This window comes from Halichoerus grypus, chromosome 12 (assembly GCF_964656455.1).
Source record: "Halichoerus grypus chromosome 12, mHalGry1.hap1.1, whole genome shotgun sequence".
Taxonomy (NCBI): Eukaryota; Metazoa; Chordata; class Mammalia; order Carnivora; family Phocidae; genus Halichoerus; species Halichoerus grypus.
The window spans coordinates 89,084,381-89,107,865 of record NC_135723.1 but is presented as its reverse complement, the minus strand read 5'-3'; the positions used below and the strand labels follow the sequence as shown (position 1 = coordinate 89,107,865).

Below are 23,485 nucleotides of genomic sequence, written 5' to 3'. Positions count from 1 at the left end.
CACCCCTTTCCAGTTGCAATCCCCCAAGGTAACGAACCACACAGTAAATATTTGATGTGTATGTATCTGCCTATTCTTTTTCTGTGCTGAATGAAAGTGTATTCACATATTTTTGGATTCTTTTCTATTTCTTTCTTTCTTTCTCTCTTTTATTTTTTTTTAAAGATTTTACTTACTTATTTGAGAGAGAGAGACTGAGAGAGAGAGCACATGAGAGGGGGGAGGGTCGGGAGGGTCAGAGGGAGAAGCAGACTCCCCACCGAGCAGGGAGCCCGATGTGGGGCTCGATCCCAGGACCCTGGGATCACGATCTGAGCCAAAGACAGACGCTTAACTGACTGAGCCACCCAGGCGCCCCGCAAGTCAGGTAATAGAATTCAATGTAAACTAACTTTTATTTTATTTTATTTTATTTTTTTAAGATTTTTATTTATTTTTTGACAGAGAGAGCGAGAGAGGGAACACAAGCAGGGGGAGTGGGAGAGGGAGAAGCAGGCTTCCCACTAAGCAGGGAGCCTGATGTGGGGCCCTGGGATCATGATCTGAGCCGAAGGCAGACGCTTAACGACTGAGCCACCCAGGCGCCCCGTAAATTAACTTTTAAAATGACATGAGAATTACATGTTATATGGATAAATCTAAATGAAATGATATACATGTATACACACATATACGTGAAAACTTGGTAATATAAAGCAGTAAAAGGAGGACTGGCATGAGAGGGCACTAATTTGTTAGCGACCTAGGAAATGGCACTTCTCCGCTGGTAGTCTCTATCAATGAACGACCCTCAGCAGGTGTGGTATTGCCCCCTAGTGTTGCATACTCTAGGAGGTATTATTGGCCCTTAGAGAGCAGAGGCCCGGAACCGAGACTTCTTGCAAAACGTGGGCCTGTTCCTCAATGAAAAATTATTTTGTGTCCCTCACAACTTTGAAAGGCCCCAGTGTAGGTGAAAAACCTGTGTATGACTATCTGTACCCCAAACTTGACCTATTTTACATATGAACACAAAGCTGTTTTTTATTTTTACATAATTCTACCAGCAAACATTTTAGGAATGTATCTACAGAGGACACTGAGGACAGATGAGTGTTGTCCACCTGAGGTGGCCGAAAACACTATACCTGTGTCAGTTGTAGCTTTCACATTCGTGGGGATTTCACTTATAAGTGTAGCCACTTGATTTATGACTTGATTATATTTTCTAGAATGGGTATGCCTGAACATTTATATTGAAACAGAAATCACTGTATTATAAATTACTTCCTTTGTACTTTTTATATTTTATATTTGATTTAAACCCAAATCATGCATGTATGCAGGTTATATTATCTATGAATTTCATTTTAGGCTAATAAAGGAGACATTATGAATGTATTTGTCATTTTAAAAAGGTGTGTTGGGTTAAAACAAGGTTGTGAAACATTGATTTAAATAGATGAGGACTAAGATCCCTTTTAGTTCTTAATGCAATGGACTCTCATCTTTAATAATGGAAAGGATTCCTTTTATTTTGTTCTTTTCATTACTTCATGTTCCACTATAAAACTGGTAATATAAGAAACAAACACATTTAAAAAAAACACGTCTCCTACACTGAATGTTTTTAGATGGTTACCTAAAGGTGAGTTCGAATGATTTCTCGAAGGTTTCCTTGCTAGATAATAATTTCATGATTCTAAAATTTCAAATTTATGGTTGTGAGTTTATCACATGCTTTAAATTTTCACCAAATAATTGTTGTCTCTAGGCTTGATAGTAAAGAGACTGAAACACAAAGAACCAATGTGTTAAAAAAAAAATGAAATGAAGGTTTCTCACTATGAGATTAGGTTCACAGATTTAAAATTGCAACCTCTTCCCTTATTCCCCGTCTCTGTTTTAAATTTTTCATCTGTTATGATATACTATGCATTTTAATAATATGTTTTATTTTTATTTATATTTTTTAAGATTTTATTTATTTATTTGACAGAGAGAGACAGCGAGAGAGGGAACACAAGCAGGGGGAGTGGGAGAGGGAGAAGCAGGCTTCCCGCCGAGCAGGGAGCCCGGTGTGGGGCTCGATCCCAGGACCCTGGGGTCATGACCTGAGCCGAAGGCAGATGCTCAACTACTGAGCCACCCAGGCGCCCCTTAATCATATATTTTACAAATTGATTGCGTCCTCCCCCTTTTCCTTCACCCCAAGACAGCTAGAATAGATACAGTCATTCTTAGAATACAAACAGGGAATTTTGTGTTTTACTCACCAGCGTCTTCCCATGTATAGAACAGTGCCAGGCACACAGGATGAGCTCAGTGAATATTTATTGTATGAATGGGCGAAGAATACACGCAATAAGCAAAACTGCGTGCTTGGAGCGCCCCTTTCACCAGAGTCCTAAGAGACAAGCGGGAGTCACCAGGAACTTGATTTTTGTGATTGGGGATTCCTCGGCGCTCGTACGGATTGAGAGTACCTTCTTACATTCTTTAGGATGTACTGATGTGTGGTGCTTTGTGAACTTCATGCACAGAGCTGTACACAGGTAGAACACCAAACTAACTTGCATCGAAGTCCACGTAATCCCAAATTTGTATCATCAGAAACCCGTTTTTGTAAGTGCACGGGTCTATCGTTCTCTTGTGCATCTGTGCAGGACAATCTGGGATACTTCTTCACTGGAGATTAACGCTGAGGAGGGGATCAAGGGTGGTGGCTCCGAAACGCGCAAGCAGGGGAAACGACTTAACGCTCACTTTTCGCAAACAGACGCCAATTCAGAAACAAATTCTCACCCTAGATCAAATCCCGCGCTCCTCCTACCAGCAACCTGCCTCTACCCCGCCCCCTTTGATACCTATGGTGGGCGGGGCAGAGAGGAGCCGTTCCCGGCTCCCCCCAAATTGGTTAAGCTCGCCCGAGTTCTGGTATCCCATTTCTGAGCAAACACAGAGGAAACGGAGCAGCCAACGAAGACCGCCGACCAAATGACAGCGGAGCTTCACACGCGGACAGAGTACGAAGCAAAACACGAAGAAAGGCAGTAATCCAGCTGCCACGTGAGGCGGGCGATCCCGTCCGCCCTCCGAGCGAGAACTTCAACTCCCGCCTTGCAGCTGGGCGGTTATCCTCCGCGGACTATAATTCCCAGGGTGCTGCGGGAGCGACCGCCCGCCTCTCCTCCCGCCCCTCCCCCGCCCCTCCCGGCCGGATCGGCGTGCGCCTGCGCACCGGAGGCCGGAGGAGTCTTACCCTAATGTAAGATGGTGGCCCGTCTGGCTGTGGAACCCACCGAAAGCTGAGAGTCTGTCTCTCAGCCGTAAAGGTCGGACTCGCTGAAGCAATCAGGCCCGGTTCTGAAGAGTTTTTTCCCCGACACTCGTTCAGTGGTCTCTTGTGAGGACGCGGCAGCGCGTGGAGTCGGCTAAGGGAAAAGCGAGGCAAGGCAGGCGGGTGAGTCTGTGCGGGGCTGGGCTTAGGGGAAACCCGGGGCTGACCGGCTACGAGAGAGCGGAGGCTTCGCTGGGACTGTGCAGGCCGCACCCCCCTTTCTCCCCACCCCCCGCCTCATCTTCACCCTCCTCTTTCTTGGTCTTCCTCCTCCTCCTCTTCTTCCTCCCTCTCCCCTCTACGCCACAGCAGTTACCACCAGGAAAAGGGAGCGGGGCAGAAGGCGGCGCGGCGGCGAGCACCGACTCCTTCGAAAATTTCTTCAATTGGGGAGCCGAGGCGGATTCTCGTCTCCACCTCTCTCCCCTACGTTTCTGTAGGGGAAGAAATCTTGGGTCTCCGTACTCCCTTGTTTCCCCAGCCCTCTCTCCCCTCCCTGACGTCCTTGTCCCCGTAGCCCCCGTCTCCCAAGACCAAAGCCATCCCTTCCACTCTGACCCGAGTTGCTGCTGCTCATCAGTCCCACTACTCATTGCCCACTCGTCCTGCTGTTTGTTTTTTTGCTCCACTGCTACCACTCTGGAGTTAGCCTTTGCCCCCCTCTGTGCTTGCAATCAGCCCCTACTCTATCTGCCACACTGGCGCTTCTTCCGATTTGCAGTCGTTCCTTTAACCACATCTGTCATTTTAAAGCTGCCCCTTAAGTATCCAGATTATGCTGCTGCTCGTTCTAACCCACCTGTTTCACAGCTTTCTTGGGAATTGTCTGTTCCTTCCGTCTTTTCTATCCAGATTCTTTCAACATACACTTCCAGAAAAAAAGGGATGCCCCGTGTTGGCCCCTGAAAAGTCAAGTTGGGAAGTGAATTGAGTGAGGTAGGATACTCTTAAACGTTATGAGTGAAGATCACTTATTCAGGCTACTCGGGAGAAGAACGTTTTCTTTTGGCTTTCAGTGATCTATTTGTGGATTTTTCGCTCTGTTGGGACGTGGGGATTTTTGTGTGGTGGTTTTTTTTTTTTTTTTCTTTTCCCTTCCCTTCTATTTTTGACCGGCTTCTGCCTGCTACTAAGCATTCTACTGAATTACCTTTCCCCGGGACACTTAATGTGAACTCTGATTATACCAACAAATATTAGCCTAGGCATTTCAAAATAAGATAAATCTGGCATACAACCAAATTAATCTGTGAACTCCACAAGAAAATACGAGATTTTGATTATCTGCTGGTTATATGTGGGTTACAGATCCTTTCCATATTGAAAATTGATTATTGACTGAGTTATATTGAGGATCGGCTTAATTGAGGACATATTTATGGTTCGGGTGGAAATTTCCTTTCCAGCCAATATCAGACTTAGTATTTTTGGATTTGGGAAGTTCTCTCTTTTAACATAAATTGTCTTCTCTCGAAAATTCATTGGGTATGTATGCAAAAGAAAAATGAATTTTTTTTTTCCCCAAAAGTAAATCCCCATTTTTTTCCACAGAAAAGAAGGGGGCTGGGAAAAGAAATGACAAAGCTATACTCTTATATGCATTTGTTGGCACTCACTGTCATTATTATCTACATTAAAAAGCAGAAAACTAGGAGCAAGGGGTGGCTGATGATGTCCATTTTTTGATGAAAGCAAAATTGAAATGCCCTGACTAATGGTATGAGGAGCCTGTAATCACACCACTGTGAAATAAAAAATTATCAGAAAAACAAACAGGATTACATAGATCAGATACATACATTTCAACATTTCAAGTTTAAACATAAATAAGACACTGTGTTATATGTAAAAATGTTAAAAGTCACAGTAGCAATTTCATGCATCAGTATACCTCTTACTTGCAAAAGTAATAATACCTTAAGTGTAAATACAAATACATACAGTTACCCTTTTAATCACTTTTTCACATTGCTGTATTTTGATTTTTATAAATTTTACCTGTAATACTTGAGGAATCTTCATTTGGCATTCTATTTACTTGATTGTGATAAATGGTCTGCTTTATCAAATATAAACCAAGGTTAGAAGAGCTGTTTATAAAATTTCCTTCTTCTTTTAGCCACTTAAGCCACAATTTGGGGAAACTAACTAAATCCCTACTCTCTGAGACTTGTAAGCAGTTTATATAGCACGCCTTGTCCTGAGTTATAACTTGAGGTTTTTCTTTAAAAAATTACTTGTATTTAGTTTATCAGTAGGAACATGTTTAATACAATTGATCTTCAACTCTAAGTAAAAGTACCTATCATTTTCTTTTGTCATACACTGGTGGAGAAGCTTTCCACTTTGTACCTGCAAATAATACCAACACACAGGTTTAGGAAACCCTTAGCAGTCATACTTGGCTGATTTGTAAGCAGTGTGTTCTAGGAGAGGACTGTTCGGCAGAAAAGTGTAAATGATTTTAATACATCTTTTGTAAAGATATTTTAGCTCACTAAATACATTCTCAAGTAATTTTCTTCACTCTATACTTTCCTCTTGCAATCATTAGATTCTTAGTTTCTGCACTTGAAAGTCAAAATGAATTCACTTTGGGATCTTTAGTACATTTGAAGGAGGTATTTAAATTTTTTTGACATTTTGATAGGAAATTGGGAGCTGTAATTTCAGAATATTTTTTTATCATTTAAGTTTTTAGATATAACTTGAAGAACATTGCAACTTCATACTTCGTGGATTTGGTTTGTTCTTCTTTGTGATAGGTTGGAATACTTTCTGCCAGGTTCAATAGTTGAATTCTTTAGATGAATAGATGATTTCTATAGGAAGGTTTTTGAACATGAATTACTTTAAATTAACTTATTTTAAATTAACTTATATAAAATTTGTTTCCATAAAATTGCATAGACAAGTCTTTAATTTTATTAGGATGAGATAGTTATAATCAAATCACAAAATGCAGGAAAAGAAAATTTTGTACTGTCCTTCAGCTTCACTAGCAATAACTTTCAACTCATTGCTTTGTAAAGGAGAGTGTTGCTTAAGGATGAACTTCTTTCATTAGGGGATTTTATTTTAAAAATGATTTTAAATGGCTTAAGAGAATGAAGAAAACATTTTCTCAAGGCTTCCCTTTTCTTCCCTACTCCTGGTTTTAAGATGAAGCTACACTCTTCATTTTACTGTGTGTGTGCACGTGTGTCTTGTATCTGCAAATAATACTCAATTGAATCTATTTCAATTCATGTTATTATTTTTATAGACCATTCAAGTGAAATAGAAAGTTTTAATTTGTTAAAACTTCAGCTTCTGCTGAAAATTCAGTTAGCTTTCTGTCATTAAGTGTAGTACTGTCTTGACGTTTTGTGAAGGAAGATACATTTAGCTCAGTTGGTTCCAAAGAAAAACAGTAGGGAAATAGGTTATAGAGATTTTTCGTGTTCTAGAAATAGTATAACTAGAATGTACCACATACTTTTCTCAAAGGATTTCTTAATCTAAGTGGAGCTTGTAAATGGTTTTTATCCCACTGGAATAGCATGTATTGGATAAAACTTAACACATTCTGAGATTTAAAAAATTTTATGTACTTCAGAGATACTAAGAAAAATCTGCAAATGCCCATTCTTATATATAAAATGTGTCAATATGTCAATATCCCTGGTATCCTAAAGATAGTTCTAAATATTTTTTTCTTGGAAGTTGAGATTATACAAATTACAAAGATGGCATAATTTACTCAATCATGTAGTGATGCAAGGAAAGAAGATAAGTGGGACTTTTTAATCACATATTTAGTGGTTTTCTGAAAGAACTTTTTTCCAAATTGCTTTTAATCTTATTATGTGGTCTTTATTAGAAAAGAGTGTGTGGTAAATGTTAACTTTTTTAAACGTAGTAATATAATTCAGTGGGTTTTGTCACATTTCTTTTTCATGGTATAATTCTTTTACTTTTTAATCAGAAATTAGTTTATGGAAGAGAAAATTTAAACACTGTTTTGGCCCTTGGATTAGCTTTCCCATAGCAGTTTTTTTTTTTTTTTTTTCCATGAGAAGGGGAGAACATAGATGCTACCAAAAAAATGATGATTACTTTTACTTGCTAGAAAAAGTTAATTTTCAAGATAGTACAAGTACAAGGGAATTTGAGGATGAGTTTATTTTTCTCCTAAGAACTGTATTTGTGAGGAAGGTTTCGTTCTTACTAAACTCTGTTTATACAAGAGTGTTGTCCTGTTTTAAACTTTAATTGCCTTGGGTGATGAGGAGATGATACGTTGCTATGAGGATAAACCTTGCTATTTGTTTATATGTCTGTCAGATATCGTTTCAAAAACAAATATGTTTTTTTAGTTATGGCAACTAAAGTCTTACCTCTTGAGTGTTTAGAGACAGTATGGGGAGGGAAAATCAAAATAATCATATTATTTTATTCCTAAAACCAGTCTGGAAAAAAAATAAGTCAAGGCAAAATAAGCAGTGTAATTAGAAGAATAAAATGCCAGCATTTAAAGGTAGCTGGTGTTGCATTCCTGCTTTTGGAAGAAGTTAATGAATGATGTTGTAGGGAAAATACTGATTGAAATTTGAAAAGTAGCTATAGACTGAAATATCAAAGGGGTGGAGCCGTTCCTTAGCAGCTACAAACAGATACATTGTCATTAAGCCAAATATCTGAAATTTCTTAACAATGTTTTTCAGTCTTTGGAATAAAGAGGAAGTGCTAATTTTTCTGATTATTTAAGAACCTTCTAATTCATTCCCTGTTGAGGGCAGTAGGTGTCTTCAGATTGTGAGTTTTCTGAAATAATACTGGCTGACTTGTGTTATTGAACATTGATTGTAGCAACTTTTTTTTCCTACCGTTTGTATGCTTATGACTCTTTCCTGATGTTTTTTATTTTTTGAGGTTTGGGTGGACCTTTTTGTGAATGCTGTGATTGAATGAAAATTTGAAATGTAAACAGTATTGCTTTTGGTAGTAAGATTAATTATTCTTTTGATAGAGAACCCCTCCCATTTTGATCCCATTTTTTTCCTTTAATTGGTTTTTATTCTTAGAATTAGGATGCTGCAAGTTCCCTGTCAAATTAGATCTTTCCAGAAATTTTTTTCTTACTCTGAATTGGGACCTAGGTATTTGTTGAGTAAAGAAAATGTTATATTTCGGTTTTGTCATTTAAAATGAAGTAAAGACATTATTAGTACTTTTTAAAAAATAAATGTATTAATGTGAAAAATTTTAAACAAGTATAAAAGTAGACACCAACTTTGGGGCGCCTGGGTGGCTCAGTCGTTAAGCGTCTGCCTTTGGCTCAGGTCATGGTGCCAGGGTCCTGGGATCGAGCCCCGCATCAGGCTTTCTGCTCAGCGGGAAGCCTGCTTCTCCCTCTCCTGCTCCCCCTGCTTGTGTTCCCTCTCTCACTCTCTCTCTCTCTCTCTCTCTGTCAAATAAATAAATAAAATCTTTAAAAAAAAAAAAAGTAGACACCAACTTCTTTTTAGTTGTCACTCAGCTTCAAAGATTATTACCTCATAACCCGTCTGGTTTCACCTATATCCCTACTTTACCTCTCATCCCTCTGCTCTTTGACCTAGATTATTTTGAAGCAAATCCTAGTCATCACATTACTACATTTGTACTGGAACTCTTTTGACATAATAAAATAAAATATCTTCATATTTTATCAAGATTATTTAATCAACTTGTCAAATAGTCTTGGAGTACTTATAGATCCACTTTCTGTGCTATGACCCAGCCTCTTAAGAGTTTATTATCTTGTTGGGTAAACTTTCATAATAGTACAACTAGCACTATCCAAAGCAGTATCCAAATAATGTGCGGTATACATAGTCTGGGTCCATTATGTCAGCGTAGGGATATCTTCAGACTGAAGTTCTAGGAGTGAGGCTTCTTAGAGAAAGTGGGACTTGAATAAAAATATATATACCATCTGCATAGGGAGAGCATCTCTAGAAGGAGCACATTCCATATGTGAGCAAACACTGGCTGTGACCAGCATGATATGAGAGGGACGTAAGTAGTCTGACCTCAGTGGAACAAGGTCTTAATTTCTGGGAATGGTGTCAGATAAGTTAGTATACTAGGGTAGAGCTAGGTTTGAAAGGTATATTCAGTGTCAGGTTGAATTTGATCTGCTAAACTGTAAGGAACCATTAGAGTTGGCCAGGAGGCAGGAGATAACATATTAAAGGTGCTTTTTTTTTTTTTTTTGAAGAAAAATTGCCTTTCAGTAAGGTGCATCATATTTTGGGGTTGACAGTTAAGTTGAATGTGAAAAATTAATGACTAGGCCACTGAGGTAAGGGGCCATGGAGAGAAGTTAGTGTTGAAGTTCTAGAGGATTTGGCAGCTAATTTATTTCATTTTCTCTTCAGTCCCTTACATTCAGAAATAACACCAAGGTTTTAAAGAATCGAGAACTGAAGAAATGTGGTTGATTTATCTCTGATAGTAAACTTCAATTTATTATCCAGGCCTAACTTTTGGAAGGGAAGTGATGCATGATACTCGATATATAACAACCTTAAAAAAATTCTGTAGAAAATAGCTACATTATATAGCTTTATATTATATAAATTATATAAATAATTTTAGATATTCTTTCACTAGGGAATGAGAGGACAGTGACATGATAGTAAGAGGGGCGCCTGGGTTGCTTGATAGGTTAAGTGTCCTGAGTGTGGAGCCCAACGAACCTGCGTTGGGCTCCACACTCAGCGCAGAGTCTGCTTGAGATCCTCTCCTCCCTCTGCATCCTTCCCCTATGCTTGAGTGCTCTCTCTCTCTCCTCTCTCTCAAAAAAAAAAGAAGAGTCGAGAAGGAGTATTAGGAAACTTATTTGAACAGCTTATAACCAGTATATATTATTAAATATCTGTAAAGTTTAATAATGACCTGATGAGAGCAGAAGAAATGGCAGAAAATTCTGATGAAGTAGGGCACTAACTATTGTCAGCTCCAAGCTCCCTTAAGGATGGATAAGTTTAGGTCAGCAGGCTAGAGAAGAATGTAGGGACATTATTAAATGGAAATGTGTTCTTTGATTTAATTTGTTATACTCTGCTTTGCAAAGGTATTAATAAAAATAGATCTGGCTAAACAGCCATATTTTTATTTGGAATTTTCCTTTTTTTTTTTTTTTTAAGATTTTATTTATTTATTTGACAGAGAGAGAGCGCACGTGAGCAGGGGGAGGGGCAGAGGGAGGAGAAGCAGGCTCCCCGCTGAGCAAAGAGCCAGATGCAGGACTCGATCCCAGGACTCTGGGATCATGACCTGAGCCGAAGGCAGACACTTAACCGACTGAGCCATGCAGGTGTCCCTATTTGGAATTTTTCTTAAGTTACGAGACCCCTAAAGTTCTTTTCTTGTTTTGTTGACCCTTCATTAAACCAACTTTTTCATCCGTTTTGTATTTCTGGAAAATTTTGCATTTGTTTTGTGAAGGAAAATTTTACATTTTGTCTTAAAGCAGGAGAGGGGGAAGTAGATATGCTTCTGGCTTTGTAAATAATCGATGAATAATACTGTACTGCCATTTATTCACTTACTGCTTCCTTCAATATCACATGTATTCCTTCTCTACAGTATATAGCATGTGGATCTTAAGGATTCTCACAGAGTCTGAAAACACCTCAAGCTGAGGGTGCTTGCAACAACTTCAAAATTAATCTTTATTCACCAATCATTTTTGGTCCTGGTATTATAAAAGGTATGACCTACCATAATGCCATGGACCCTTTAGGTACTTAGGAAATATTGATAAGGATACGGATGATGATGCAACATAGTACATTATTGGGACATGTCTGTTTTTCCTTAACATTCCCTCCATCCTACGACCTCCTCACTCCTGGTAACATGACAGAGCTATTTTTGACATTTTTTACTTCTTTATGTAGCTGGTCATGTGTGCTTTCTAATATGGTCAATAGAATGGAAAGCTGTTGCCTTCTTGGGGGTTTAACAGGGGCTTTAATATGTTAATTTTGGATTTAAGATTGAGTTGAGATCCCTTCATGCAGGAAAATCTTGAGAAGGATTGTATATTTTTCTAATTGCCACCAGTGTATGTGGGAGGGAAGTAAGTATCAAGTACACAGTATAGGAGAACCTTAGTATTTGAGAATATCTCAAGTGGTAGCTGCCAATCCATTCTTTTCCCAAGAAATTTTAATTTAGTCCCTTGGGGTATGGAGCCATTTATAAAGGTCCCAGTGGGTGGTAGTGGGGAGAAAATGGTTCCCTGCTCCAAAAAAATCTATCTCAATTTTAATAACTTAAATAAATCTCAAATTATTAATAGTTTGCTTTTTTTTTTTTTTCATTCACGCAATTCTTGGGAAGGAGCTGACTTTGTGTGAGTGGCTTTGGGGTTGCCTTGGGTGGCCAGGCGGGTAGGTATATTGTAAACCCAGGAAAGGGGAGGGGAGGCAGAAAATAAAGTGAGAAGACTTCAGATTCTAGCAATGGCAACTCTGCATTTTTGACTAAAGCATTGTCCAGCTCCTTTGCTGCCTTTGGTTACATACTTCAGGGTTTTTTTGTTTGTTTGTTTGTTTGTTTTTTAAGGTTTATTTACTTTAGAGAGAGAGAATGGGTATGGTGGGAAGGGGAAGAGGGAGAGAGAATCCCAAACAGGCTCCACACTCAGCACAGAGCCTGACATGGGGCTCAGTATCGTGACCCTGAGATCAGGACCTGAGCTGAAACCAAGAGTTGGGATGCTTAACTGACTGTGCCCCCCAGGCACTTCAGGGTCTTTTTTTCTAAGTTAGACTGTTAGTACGAGTTGGGAAGGCTACAAACTTTAGCCTTTTCCAAATCAAACTAGTGTCCTTGTCCAGCCTTGTGCATTTTAACCTCTACAGCTCAAAGCCTGACAGATTTGTCTTTTCTCTGCCAGAAGGAAAGGGGAAACAGGAAAGAGAAGAAAACGATAGGTATGATACTTCTCATCTGCTTATATGTTAGTGATGTATTATTCTAAGACTGTTCTATGGAAAATCCTCTGCCTTTTATTTTTATGTATTCAGTTATAAAATAGCTTTATGAATTTACCAAGTGAGTCCTTAGGAACCTTTTAAAAGGTCTTTCGGGGAGCACCTGGGGGGCTCAGTCGTTAAGCATCTGCCTTTAGCTCAGGTCATGATCTCAGGGTCCTGGGATCGAGCCCCGCATCCGGCTCCCTGCTCTGCGTGAGGCCTGCTTCTCCCTCTCCCACTCCCCCTGCTTGTGTTCCCTCTCTCGCTGTGTCTCTCTCTGTCAAATAAATAAATAAAATGTTTAAAAGAAGAAAAAAAAGGTCCTTAGGTAGCCATGGAATTAGTGATAGGTTGAAGAGTACCTATATAAGTTGATGCTTGGTGGTACTTTTTTGAGATTTCTTGCTGCTACTAAAATCTTCCCTGTCATACTGGACACAGTCCTAGATGTGAGTTTTGCTTCCAAAAAGTAAAGCTAGGAATCTCTTTTTAAGGTAGCTACCTTCCCTGCATTGTATTCAAGTCTGTTTTGATCCTGATGAAAGCAAGTGTAACAGTAAAATACTTTACAGTTATGCTAACAAAAGAACATTTGTTAGTCATGTGTTACCATATATTCTTTTGTCATGCCTAGCAAATATTTTCAGCAGCTTTGGTGAACTCTGAATAATACATGATGTGTTTGTGTTTACAGATTGTGTGTTTTTTTTTAATTTTATGTACTACTAAATTCTACAATTTTTAAAACTTGACATGATATTAAAGGATATATTTTCTTCAGTATTTGGAGAAAGGACTAACTTAAATGATTTTTCATAGTTGAACAGAGTTTTTTTGTTTTTTTTTAAAGATTTTATTTATTTATTTGACAGAGGGAGAGACAGTGAGAGAGGGAACACAAGCAGGGGGAGTGGGAGAGGGAGAAGCAGGCTTCCCGCAGAGCAGGGGCCCTGATGTGGGGCTCGATCCTAGGACCCTGGGATCATGACCTGGGCAGATGCTTAACAACTGAGCCACTCAGGCGCCCCATAAACAGAGTTGTTAATAGCTTCTTGTTTTCTGTGCAAGCCCTTTGAATTGTCCCCTATTTTTATTTATTGCTATTACTGGGAGTATGCAGTGTAGTATGGAGCCAGACTGCCTAAATGTAAATCTTGACTCTACCATTTATTACTTGTCAGACCTAGGACAAGTTACTTTACCCTGTGTGGGCCTCAGCTTCCTCATTTGTAGCATGGAGATGTGAGGATTATCTGTGGAGTAAATGAGTTAATATGTAAAGTGCTTGGAATAGTATTTGGCACATAGTAAACCCTGTGTAAGTGTTTGCTATTATTATACATTATTATACATTTGAAAGAATCAGAAAATGTTCATTTTTGAAGACTTATTTTTTTTATTCAATGCAGTTTTTAATGTTTAGGTACTAGACATATGTTTTCAGTAATTATTTGACAAGCTGGAAACACAAGTAATGTGTTTGAGGGGACAGTCGAAAGACTGGCCTGCCTGGAATTCTTTTGAATCAGGGAGTATTAGAAAATGAAACTGGGTAAGTATGATTAAAAATTATTATGGAGTGTTTTGGACTGAGGCAGAGAAATTTAGATGTGGTTGTTAAGAGAGCAATCATTGCAATCATGGTAAGGTTCTTTTTTTTTTTTTTTTAAGTCAGGAGAGTGATGTGTTTAAAGTAGTATTTAAGGGAAGATGGTTTTGAGTGTCCTTGGTAGCATAGAATTATTTGATTTTATGTGGACAGAGGGTTTTTTTTTGTTTTTGTTTTTGTTTTTTTTTTTTGGTCTGTTCTGTTCACTGATCTACCTTAAATGGCCCAGACAGTGCCTCATAGATAGTAAGAGCTCAATAAATACTTATCGGATGAATGAATCTTTTTTTTTTTTTTTAAAGATTTTATTTATTTGAGAGATAGAGCACAAGTAGGCAGAGTGGCAGGCAGAGGGCGAGGGAGAAGCAGACTCCCCGCTGAGCAGGGAGCCCGATGTGGGACTCGATCCCAGGACCCTGGGATCATGACCTGAGCCGAAGGCAGACGCTTAACAACTGAGCCACCCAGGCGCCCCTCAGATGAATGAATCTTAAGGGAGACTGTGAGTTAACAGAGAGAGAAACACAAAGGACTCAAATTAAACTTTTGGAACCTCTGCCTTTAAGGGGTCGAAGTGAGAAAAGTGTTATTAAAGGAATAATTGGAGAGGTAGAAAGAAGATGGAAAAGTTTAAGTTTCAGAAAACAAAGAGATTTTCCAGTAGAGAGAAGTCACAAAGATGAGGAATAGGAAGATCCAATATGGTATCACTTCAGTTTTAAGAGGAAAAGAAAGTGACGTAGTCCAATATGACATTCAAAGCAATGAGAATAGAGAAAGCTCTTTGGCTTGTGGTGTGATGATCAAGAACGATGTTAAAGCAATTTCAGTAGCCTGGGAACGTAAATCAGATTGGGGGGAAGGTTAAGGAAGGTGTAAGTGCAGACTCTAGGTAAAGACCATTCAGTCTAGAAATGTCAGGAAGACAAATTATAATAGCAGCTTTCATAGTTCTTGAATGTGTACTATGAGTGATTCTATTTATTAGGAGAAAACTTGAGGCAGTTTGTGTTGAATGTTCTTGTTTCATAATAGAGAAGACTTATTACACACGCTGCTTCAGGACTCTTCCACTTGCTAACTCTGTAACTCTCCCTTGTCACATGGAGGTAATGACAGCATGTATTTCATAGATCTGTGGTAAGGATTAAGTTATTGAATCTTTTAAAACACTTAGAACAATGCTTGGTATCTGGTAAATGTTTGATAAATGTTAGCTATTATCATCATCCACTGTTGAGGTATAGAGAGTAGGATTGGAGGTTCACATAGAAAAAGAAAAAAAAGAAATTAATGAAATCATTGCCAAGTAATGTCAAGAACTACATGGAAAGGCCTTAGAACCTTTGCTCTGGCTTTTCCCTCTGCCTGAAGAAACTTTTCCAAATATCCACATAGCTACCTCAGCTCCTTCAGATCTTTGCTCAAATGGTCTCCTTTTCAATAAGGCCTACCCTGACTATTTTTTTATAGTTAGAACCTGGGCCCCTTTCCTTTAATATTTGCATTGTTTTATTTTTTCTATAATATTTATCTTCGTATATATCATATAATCCATTTATTCTTTATATATACTATTTGTTGTTGATTTCCACCTACTAGGGTAAGGAAATTTGTTCCCTGATGTATCCCAGGTTCAAGGAATAGTAGTTGGTACATAGTAGTAGGTGCTCAATATATGCTTGCTGAATTAATAAATTACTCTGCCATTGAGGTGGGTTTTCTGAGATTGGTGAACACTACGTAGAAGTTGACCTCAAAGATTTCCTCTCCTTTCTGAAATAAGTCCACTTTGGTAGTGGTTTTCCTGGCAATCTCTTGAGAAATCCATTTAGCTGAGAAAAGGAAAATGTAAGATGAATTTCTTTTTTGCTGCAATAATTATATTTTACATTTGATTAGGTAATAAAACCGTACTGTTGAGTGCTTATTAGATACTAGGTCCTGTTCTAACCTCTTTATTAGTTTTTAAAAATTCTACAACCTTACGAGTACATTATAGTTTCCTTGCAAGCCATCTTTAGGGATGGAGGGGAAGCCCTTTGCCCTGAGACTAAGCCTGCTTCCCAAGACTGTTTGTTGTCTTCTTTTGACAGGGAGCTTCTTATATGTCATTCTTCCCTCCAGCATTCACAGCCTTGACACTATTACTTGCCTGAAGTATATCTGGACTAATCTCATTATATCCTTTATCCCTTTTTATGTCAGTCACCACTAGTCTCATACTTTAATCCCCACAGGGTTCTGAACATTTCTAGTTCTTTCACTCCTCTCCATCATCAGCAAAATTTTTTCTATCCTTGTTTTTTCCCCGAACATTTTCCTCTACTTTCTACTTTCCTGAAAACACTGCTTCCCCTGCAGTCCTCTTACCTGTTGGCTATTAAGTTTTTCATTTTTTTCTTGTATGCCATCATCAAAGGTCAGTGGGGAGTCCCGTGCACTATGATTGAAAACTGTATTTCCCATTCTGACCGCCTCCATATAGGAGTTGAAGAGGGAGCCTGGTTCCACTGAGTCTGAAAAATGAGGCAGTTACTTTCCATTCACCTCCCCTCCCTGAAACTTATCTGTTAACAGGTTATGTTGTCCATAAACCCTTGTTTGCTGTCATCTACTACACTCTGGGTTACATCTTCTCTTTTCTTGACTGTTAATAGCTCGTAGCTCACTGTTACTCTTGCTGATACTCTGCCTCTTCTCATTCTTCATAATTTCAGCATATGCCATCTCTGATCCTACTACTGTGGCCTTCTCTAAATTATTCTCTAAAGATTTTGCTCACCGTTTCATCTTAGTCACTCACTCCGTGGTTGTATCTTACACCTTCTTATTACCAATGACTTGAACCCTTCCATGATTTTCAATTCATGCAGCCCCTCTGCCATCTATCTTTTCAGCTCATTCTACCTAATACCCTAACGTAACAACCTTTTACTGTCATTAGGACTTTCAGTCCACAGACTGTCCTTTGCCCCCTTGATTTTCTTCTTACCTATTATACATTCATTACCTAGTGATCAATCATTATATTCATTCCCTTTCATATGCCCTCTACTCTCTTGCTCCTTTTTTACTTCTTCATACTTTACTTGGTAAAACATCAACTCTAGTTAAGTCAGATTCTCTCGAGTACTTCACATCGGTACCTGTGTGGCTAAAAGTGACTGAAGAATACAACTATGATGAGCACTCTCAACTTTAAATTCATAGTAAGAAACTTCAGGTGGCCCTTAATATTGTCTGGCAGTCATAGTCTATTTCTTTAATCCATTCATTTTTCCCTCTCCCAGATGACTTAGTTAAACCCTTGCCTTTCTTCTCAGACTTCCAGCCTTCCTCCTCATATTCACTTTCAGTTGATGGACCTGCTTCCTCTTCCATTGAGAAAATAGAAGCCGTCAGAACATTTACAGACTCCACCACCACATCTACATACCTGATGGTCTGACTCACAGAGCTCTGCCCTCCTTCTGTTACTATAGATGAACTGTCTTTACTTCTGTCTAATCCAGTTCCTCTGATTAATGTATTCGACCCCATCCCCTTTCATTTACTCTGAACATTGCTCTAAGCAATTCTCCTCCCTCTCTTCACATCATTAATTTTTCCTTTTCTGGATCATTCCCATTAATGTGCAAACATGCTATCATTTTTATCCTCATAAAAATATCTTCTTTTGCTCTACTCTTTTTCCATTGCAGCAGAATCCCCTAAAGCATTGTCTAAATGTACTTGTTCTGGTTATTTTCTCATGTTTTCTCTGAAGCCTGTTCCAGTCAGGCTTTGGCCCCTACCACTCACTGTACTAAGATTGTTTTTGTTCAGGTCTCCTAACAATGACAGTGGTAAATCTAGGAATCCTTTCTTTGTATTATGTGATCAGTCTACATTTGACAAGTTATTTTCTCTTCCTCTTTGATATACTTGTTTCATTTACCTTTTAGGATACCATATCCCCTTGGTTTTCCTTAAAACTTACTGGCTGCTCCTCCTTAGTCTTTCTTGGTAGATTCTCTTTGCCTGCCTCTAAACGGTGGATTATCCCAGGGCTCAGTACTTGATTATCTTGTCTATTTACCCTCACTCCCTTGGTGATGTCTACTAGTTTCCTGGCTTTGAATATCTTCTTTTTTGGGGTGGGGTTGGGGGGGCGCTTTGAATATTTCTAAATGTTGATGGGTCTCAAATTCATTTCTCCAGCCCAGACTACTCTCTTCAACTCCAGATTTGTATATCTAGTTGCCTATTTAATGTCTTCACTGGAATGACTGTTAAATATCTCAAACTCAGTATGTCCAAAATAGAATTCATGCTCTTTCCTCCCATATCTGCCCTCCCCTACCTGCTTCACCCACATAACCTTCCTCATCTCAGGTTGGCAGCTTTTAGTTGCTCAGGCCAGAAACCTTGGCATTATTCTTGACTCTCTTGCTCTCACACATTTATTCCATCAGGAAATTCTTGGCTCTGCCTTTGAAACATGTACAGAATTCACCCAGTTTTCACCATCTCTACGGCCACTGTCATCTCTTGCTGGGTAATTGCAGCAGGCTTCTAAGGGATTTCTCTACTTCTACCCTTTTCTCTATAGTTTGTTAATAATATAGCTGTTAGAATGATCCTTTGAAAACATCAGTTAGATGGCAAGAGATCTTGCACCACATTTAAGAAATTTCATTTGAGTTGATAAGATTAGAGATTGTTCTAGTCTGTTTTATTTTACTAAATCTCATTGGTGCAGATGGCATATTTAGTGTAGACTTTGATTATACCCATTTTTATGGGTGGGCAAAGAGTTGTCAGGGATGGTTCATGGTCTTCCTCTTTTCACTAACCATCCTCTTTTTTTTTTAAGATTTTATTTATTTATTTGAGAGAGAGTGCCCCTGCATGAGTGGGGGGAGGGGCAGAGGGAGAGGGAGAGAGACAAGCAGGCTCCATGCTCAGTGTCAGGCTTGATCCCAGGACCCCAAGATCACGACCTGAGCCGAAGTCAGATGCTTAACTGACTGAGCCACCCGGGTGCCCCACTAACCATCGTCTTTTCAACCCTACACACAGAAAGACTCGACACCTATATCCCTGAAGAAATTGGAAAGAGAAGGTCTGAGTTGGTTACTATTTCAGAAAGTTGCTTTGAATGTAAGAGCGGACCACCCTTTCTTGATAGAGTTCTGCTGTTACTTCGTTACTGCCTTTAGCAGTAACGTCCTTTAGCAAAGTTTGCTTTCCCTCATCCCCTGCCAAATTTCATGTCCTCTCTACCCCTGCCCTTTTTGTTTTTTCCTACTCCCAGATGGAAGTGTTGTATTTCTTAACTTTTGGCTCTATTTGAATTAGTATTTTATACTCTAAACTCTTTTTACGTATCCTGAAACCCATTCTTAGGGCTGGGATAGGAGTTGTTTTTACTTTTGTGAATAGAGTTTCCAATAGAATGATACTGAACATGATAGTAAAAGGGGAATTGATACAAAGAGGTGAAAAAGAAATGATGTGTATAATTGTGGGGAAAATGAAAGTACTTGTCATAATGCTAATAATTTCTGGAGGAGTTATACTGTACTGCATATAAAGAAGCTTGGAGATTGTGGGCAAGAAAGAATTTAACAGTTCATTTTTTAAGTTTCTTTGAGTTCTTTTCTCTGAAGGCACATGTTCTGTAATCAGTTTTCTTTTGATTCCCTTTCAGAAAGTTTTCTTGTATTGGGATCAACAATCATATAAAAATTACGATATTGTGTATATGTTGCTGTTGATTTCAGATCCTTTCAGATTATTGTACTTGATCTCTTGGTCTGAAGGTAGATATATGCCTGTTTTCTCAAGCCATTTCTTAGACCTGTGTTATCCAATATGGAACCTATGAGTTTCCTGTGGCTGTTGAGCACTTGAAATGTGACTAGTTTGGGGCACCTGGGTGTCTCAATCAACCGGTTAAGCATGTGACTCTTGATTTTGTCTCAGGTCATGATCTCGGGCTCATGAGATTGAGCCCCATGTGGGGCTCTATGCACAGCATGGAGTTTGCTTGAGATTCTCTCTCCCTTTCCCCCTCCTCTTGCTTGTGCTCTCTCTAAATAAATAAATTAATTAAATACATAAATAAAATATTAAAAAGAAAAATATGGCTAGTCTGAATTAAGATGTGTGCTAAGTGTAAAATACTGGAGTTTGAATGCTTAGTACAGAAGATGCATTTTGAATGCATTGGGTTAAATAAAATTACTTTTTGTTACTTTTTCTTAATGTGTCTAGTAGAAAATTTAAAATTATAGTAGTGGTTTTCATTTCTCTTGGACACTGCTTACCTTTTTTTTTTTTTTTTGGTGATTTTATTTTATTTTATTTTTTTAAAGATTTTATTTATTTATTTGACAGAGAGAGACACAGCGAGAGAGGGAATACAAGCAGGGGGAGTGGGAGAGGGAGAAGCAGGCTTCGTGCGGAGCAGGGAGCCCGATGCGGGGCTCGATCCCAGGACCTGGAATCATGACCTGAGCCGAAGGCAGACGCTTAACGACTGAGCCACCCAGGTGCCCCTGGTGATTTTATTTTTAAGTAATCTCTGTACCCAGTGTGGGGCTCAAACTCACAACCCTGAGAACAAGAGTTGCACGCTCTTCTGACTGAGCCAGCTGGGTGCCCCTAAACTTACCTTTTTCTTTGCCCTAATACTTTCAGTTGTTTTGAACTCAGTTAGTGATCTGTTATGTATTCAACTAAAAATGAATTTGGTATTATGTATTTTAAAAGCATTTTTTTCTAAAGTTAAATACTTTTATATTATTGATTTTTTTTGTTTGTTTTTGTTTTGTTTGTTTGTTTGTTTTTAAGCAAGCAGGGGTTTAATAGTGGTCAGCCTGAAAGTACATTCTGAAGGTGGGAGAAGAGGGCAGGCCCAGAAGTGGCAACTGCCTATATTGTTATACCTTTTTTTTTTTTAAAGATTTTTTTTTTTTCCTTTCTTTTTTTTTTTTTTTTATTTGAGAGAGAGAGTGAGAGAGAGAGAGAGCACAAGAGGGGGGAGTGGGAGAGGGAGAAGCAGACTCCCTGCCGAGCAGGGAGCCCGATGCGGGACTCGATCCCGGGACTCCAGGATCATGACCTGAGCCAAAGGCAGTCGCTTAACCAACTGAGCCACCCAGGCGCCCTTTTTTTAAGATTTTATTTATTTCTTTATTTGACAGAGAGAGAGGGAGTGAGAGAGAAAACACAAGCAGGGGGAGTGGGAGAGGGAGAAGCAGGCTTCCTGCAGAGCAGGGAGCCCCAATGCTCAATCCCAGGACCCCAGGATCATCACCTGAGTCAAGGGCAGATGCTTAACCAGCTGAGCCACCCAGTTGTCCCTATTTTTTTTTTTCTTCCAAGTGCCCCTATTGGTATCCTTCTTAGTATTAATGTTCTCAAGCCCTGAGTTTTCTTTTAAGTATTTGACTTTTGCCATACCCTGCTCATGGCACTACATAAGCATAAATTATTCTTTATCTCCATTGCCTGGAAGAATTTTGAAGGAGGAACTTAAAAAGTATCAGAATTGATCTTTTATTTACTTTACTTCTTAATATTAGACTATTTAATAGTACATTTTACAGTCCTTCCGTTATTAACGTATAACTTTAAAGGCAATTTGTATCTGGTTAAAAAAAAAAAAAAGGATTGAAAATTTTACGTATGAGGAAAGAGATTTTGTCTGCTTAAACACAAAACCCAGCAAATGAATAAACAATCCAAACCCCTGCTGACTCAGTCTGCTGTCTAGGTTTTATAAACTTTGATAAACTTGGGCCTTAGCACCCATTACTGCTGTTTCCCACTCCCCATGTTACAGTACTTTATATAATAAAGATTTAAGTTCATGGTTTTATTTATATTTTCTTTTTACATCTGTTGAAAAAAAGATTTATCTTGGGGTCAGTGAATGTTTTTTACAGAGGTTAAGCTTTGAACTGTGTTTAAGTCCAAGAGGCATATAGCTCAGATCTGGGTAGTGAACAACTGATAATTGGGTAGCTCTGGATTATTTAAAGAGAGATGTTGACTTCTGAGCTCCAAAATATATTTCATTGTAATCCACACTATGTTGTTACCATAGACATATTAACAAAAATGGCTCTGTTAAACATTTGAATATTTACAGAAGAACTATTATTATTTTTTTTTTTTAAGAGTTTTTATTTATTCATGAGAGAGAGAGAGAGAGGCAGAGGGAGAAGCAGGCTCGCCAGCTGAGCAGGGAGCCCGATGCGGGACTCGATCCCAGGACCCTGGGATCATGACCTGAGCTGAAGGCAGATGCTTAACCATCTGAGCCACCCAGGCGCCCAGAAGAACTATTATTTTTATTCTCATCTAAAGAGTCCACGGTACATCCTTAGGTATTGAAAATTATATAAAAGCACACTCACAAGAAGAGTGCAAGAAGTAAAGTTTGGTCCAACACACTTGAATCTTTTTTTTAAAGCTTATTTATTTTTAGTAATCTCTGCACCCATTGTGGGGCTTGAAGCACACTCACAAGAAGAGTGCAAGAAGTAAAGTTTGGTTGAACAAACTTGAATCTTTTTTTTAAAGCTTATTTATTTTTAGTAATCTCTGCACCCATTGTGGGGCTTGAACTTACGACCCCTAGGTCAAGAGTCTCATGCTCTTCCGACTGAGCCAGCCAGGCCACCCCCCTTGAATCTTTTTTAAAAATGACTGAAATTGATTAAAAAAATAGGTTTTATAAACAAGGACAGTTGGGGAAAAGAAGATCTATGGCAAGAAGAGAACAGAGATAATATAGATAATAGGAATTGTAAAAAGGAAGAATGAAAGTGAGCTCATTAAAGTTCACATTCTTAGATGCTCACTGGAAGGATAACTTTGATAGGCTGAAAAAAAGATTTTGCTACTTGTCAATTTTCTGGACCTTAGAATACCGTTTACCTTTTTGTTTTCTCTAAGCTTTGAGCATAAGCCCAATTTCTGTTGGCTGTGCAGTCTTAGATTTAGATTGATCCATAAGAATAATTTGAAGGGGCCCCTGGGTGGCTCAGGAGGTTAAGCGTCTGCCTTCTGCTCAGGTCATAATCTTGGGTCCTGGGATTGAGCCCCCCGTCGGGCTCCCTGCTAAGTGGGGAGTCTGCTTCTCCCTCTGCCCCTCCTCCTGCTCACGTGTATAGGCGCTTTCTCTCTCTCTCCCTCCTTCAAATAAATAAATAAAATCTTAAAAAAAGATTTCTGAATCCATCAATGGTGTGCATATCAACTGTTTGTTCTTTTTAATTGCTGAGTAGTATTTCACAGTGTGGATATACTACAGTTTGTTTAACCATGCATCTGTTGATGGATATATTGGTTTTCAGTTTTTTGGCAATTGCTAATAGAGCTGTTAACATTTGTGTACAGATTTTTACATGAACTTAAGTTTTCATTTCTCTGGGATAAGTGCCCAAGAGCACAAATGTTGGGTCATTAAGTAAGTTCATATTAGTTTTAAAAGAAACTGCAAGACTATTTTCTAGAATTGCTTTATGATTTTGCATTCCCACAAGC

At 38.8% G+C, this 23,485-nt stretch overlaps 1 protein-coding gene across 6 annotated transcripts in view; it reads left to right on the top strand.

Moving 5' to 3' along the window:
* The first annotated feature begins 3,211 nt into the window (after positions 1-3,211).
* Positions 3,212-23,485, top strand: part of CNOT4 (CCR4-NOT transcription complex subunit 4) — a 144,973-nt gene continuing 124,699 nt past the window's right edge. For all 6 annotated transcript variants that reach the window (XM_036100586.2, XM_036100570.2, XM_036100576.2 and 3 more), the window contains exon 1: positions 3,212-3,442. The gene's annotated coding sequence lies outside the window, so the exon portion shown is untranslated. The remainder of the gene's footprint in view (positions 3,443-23,485) is intronic.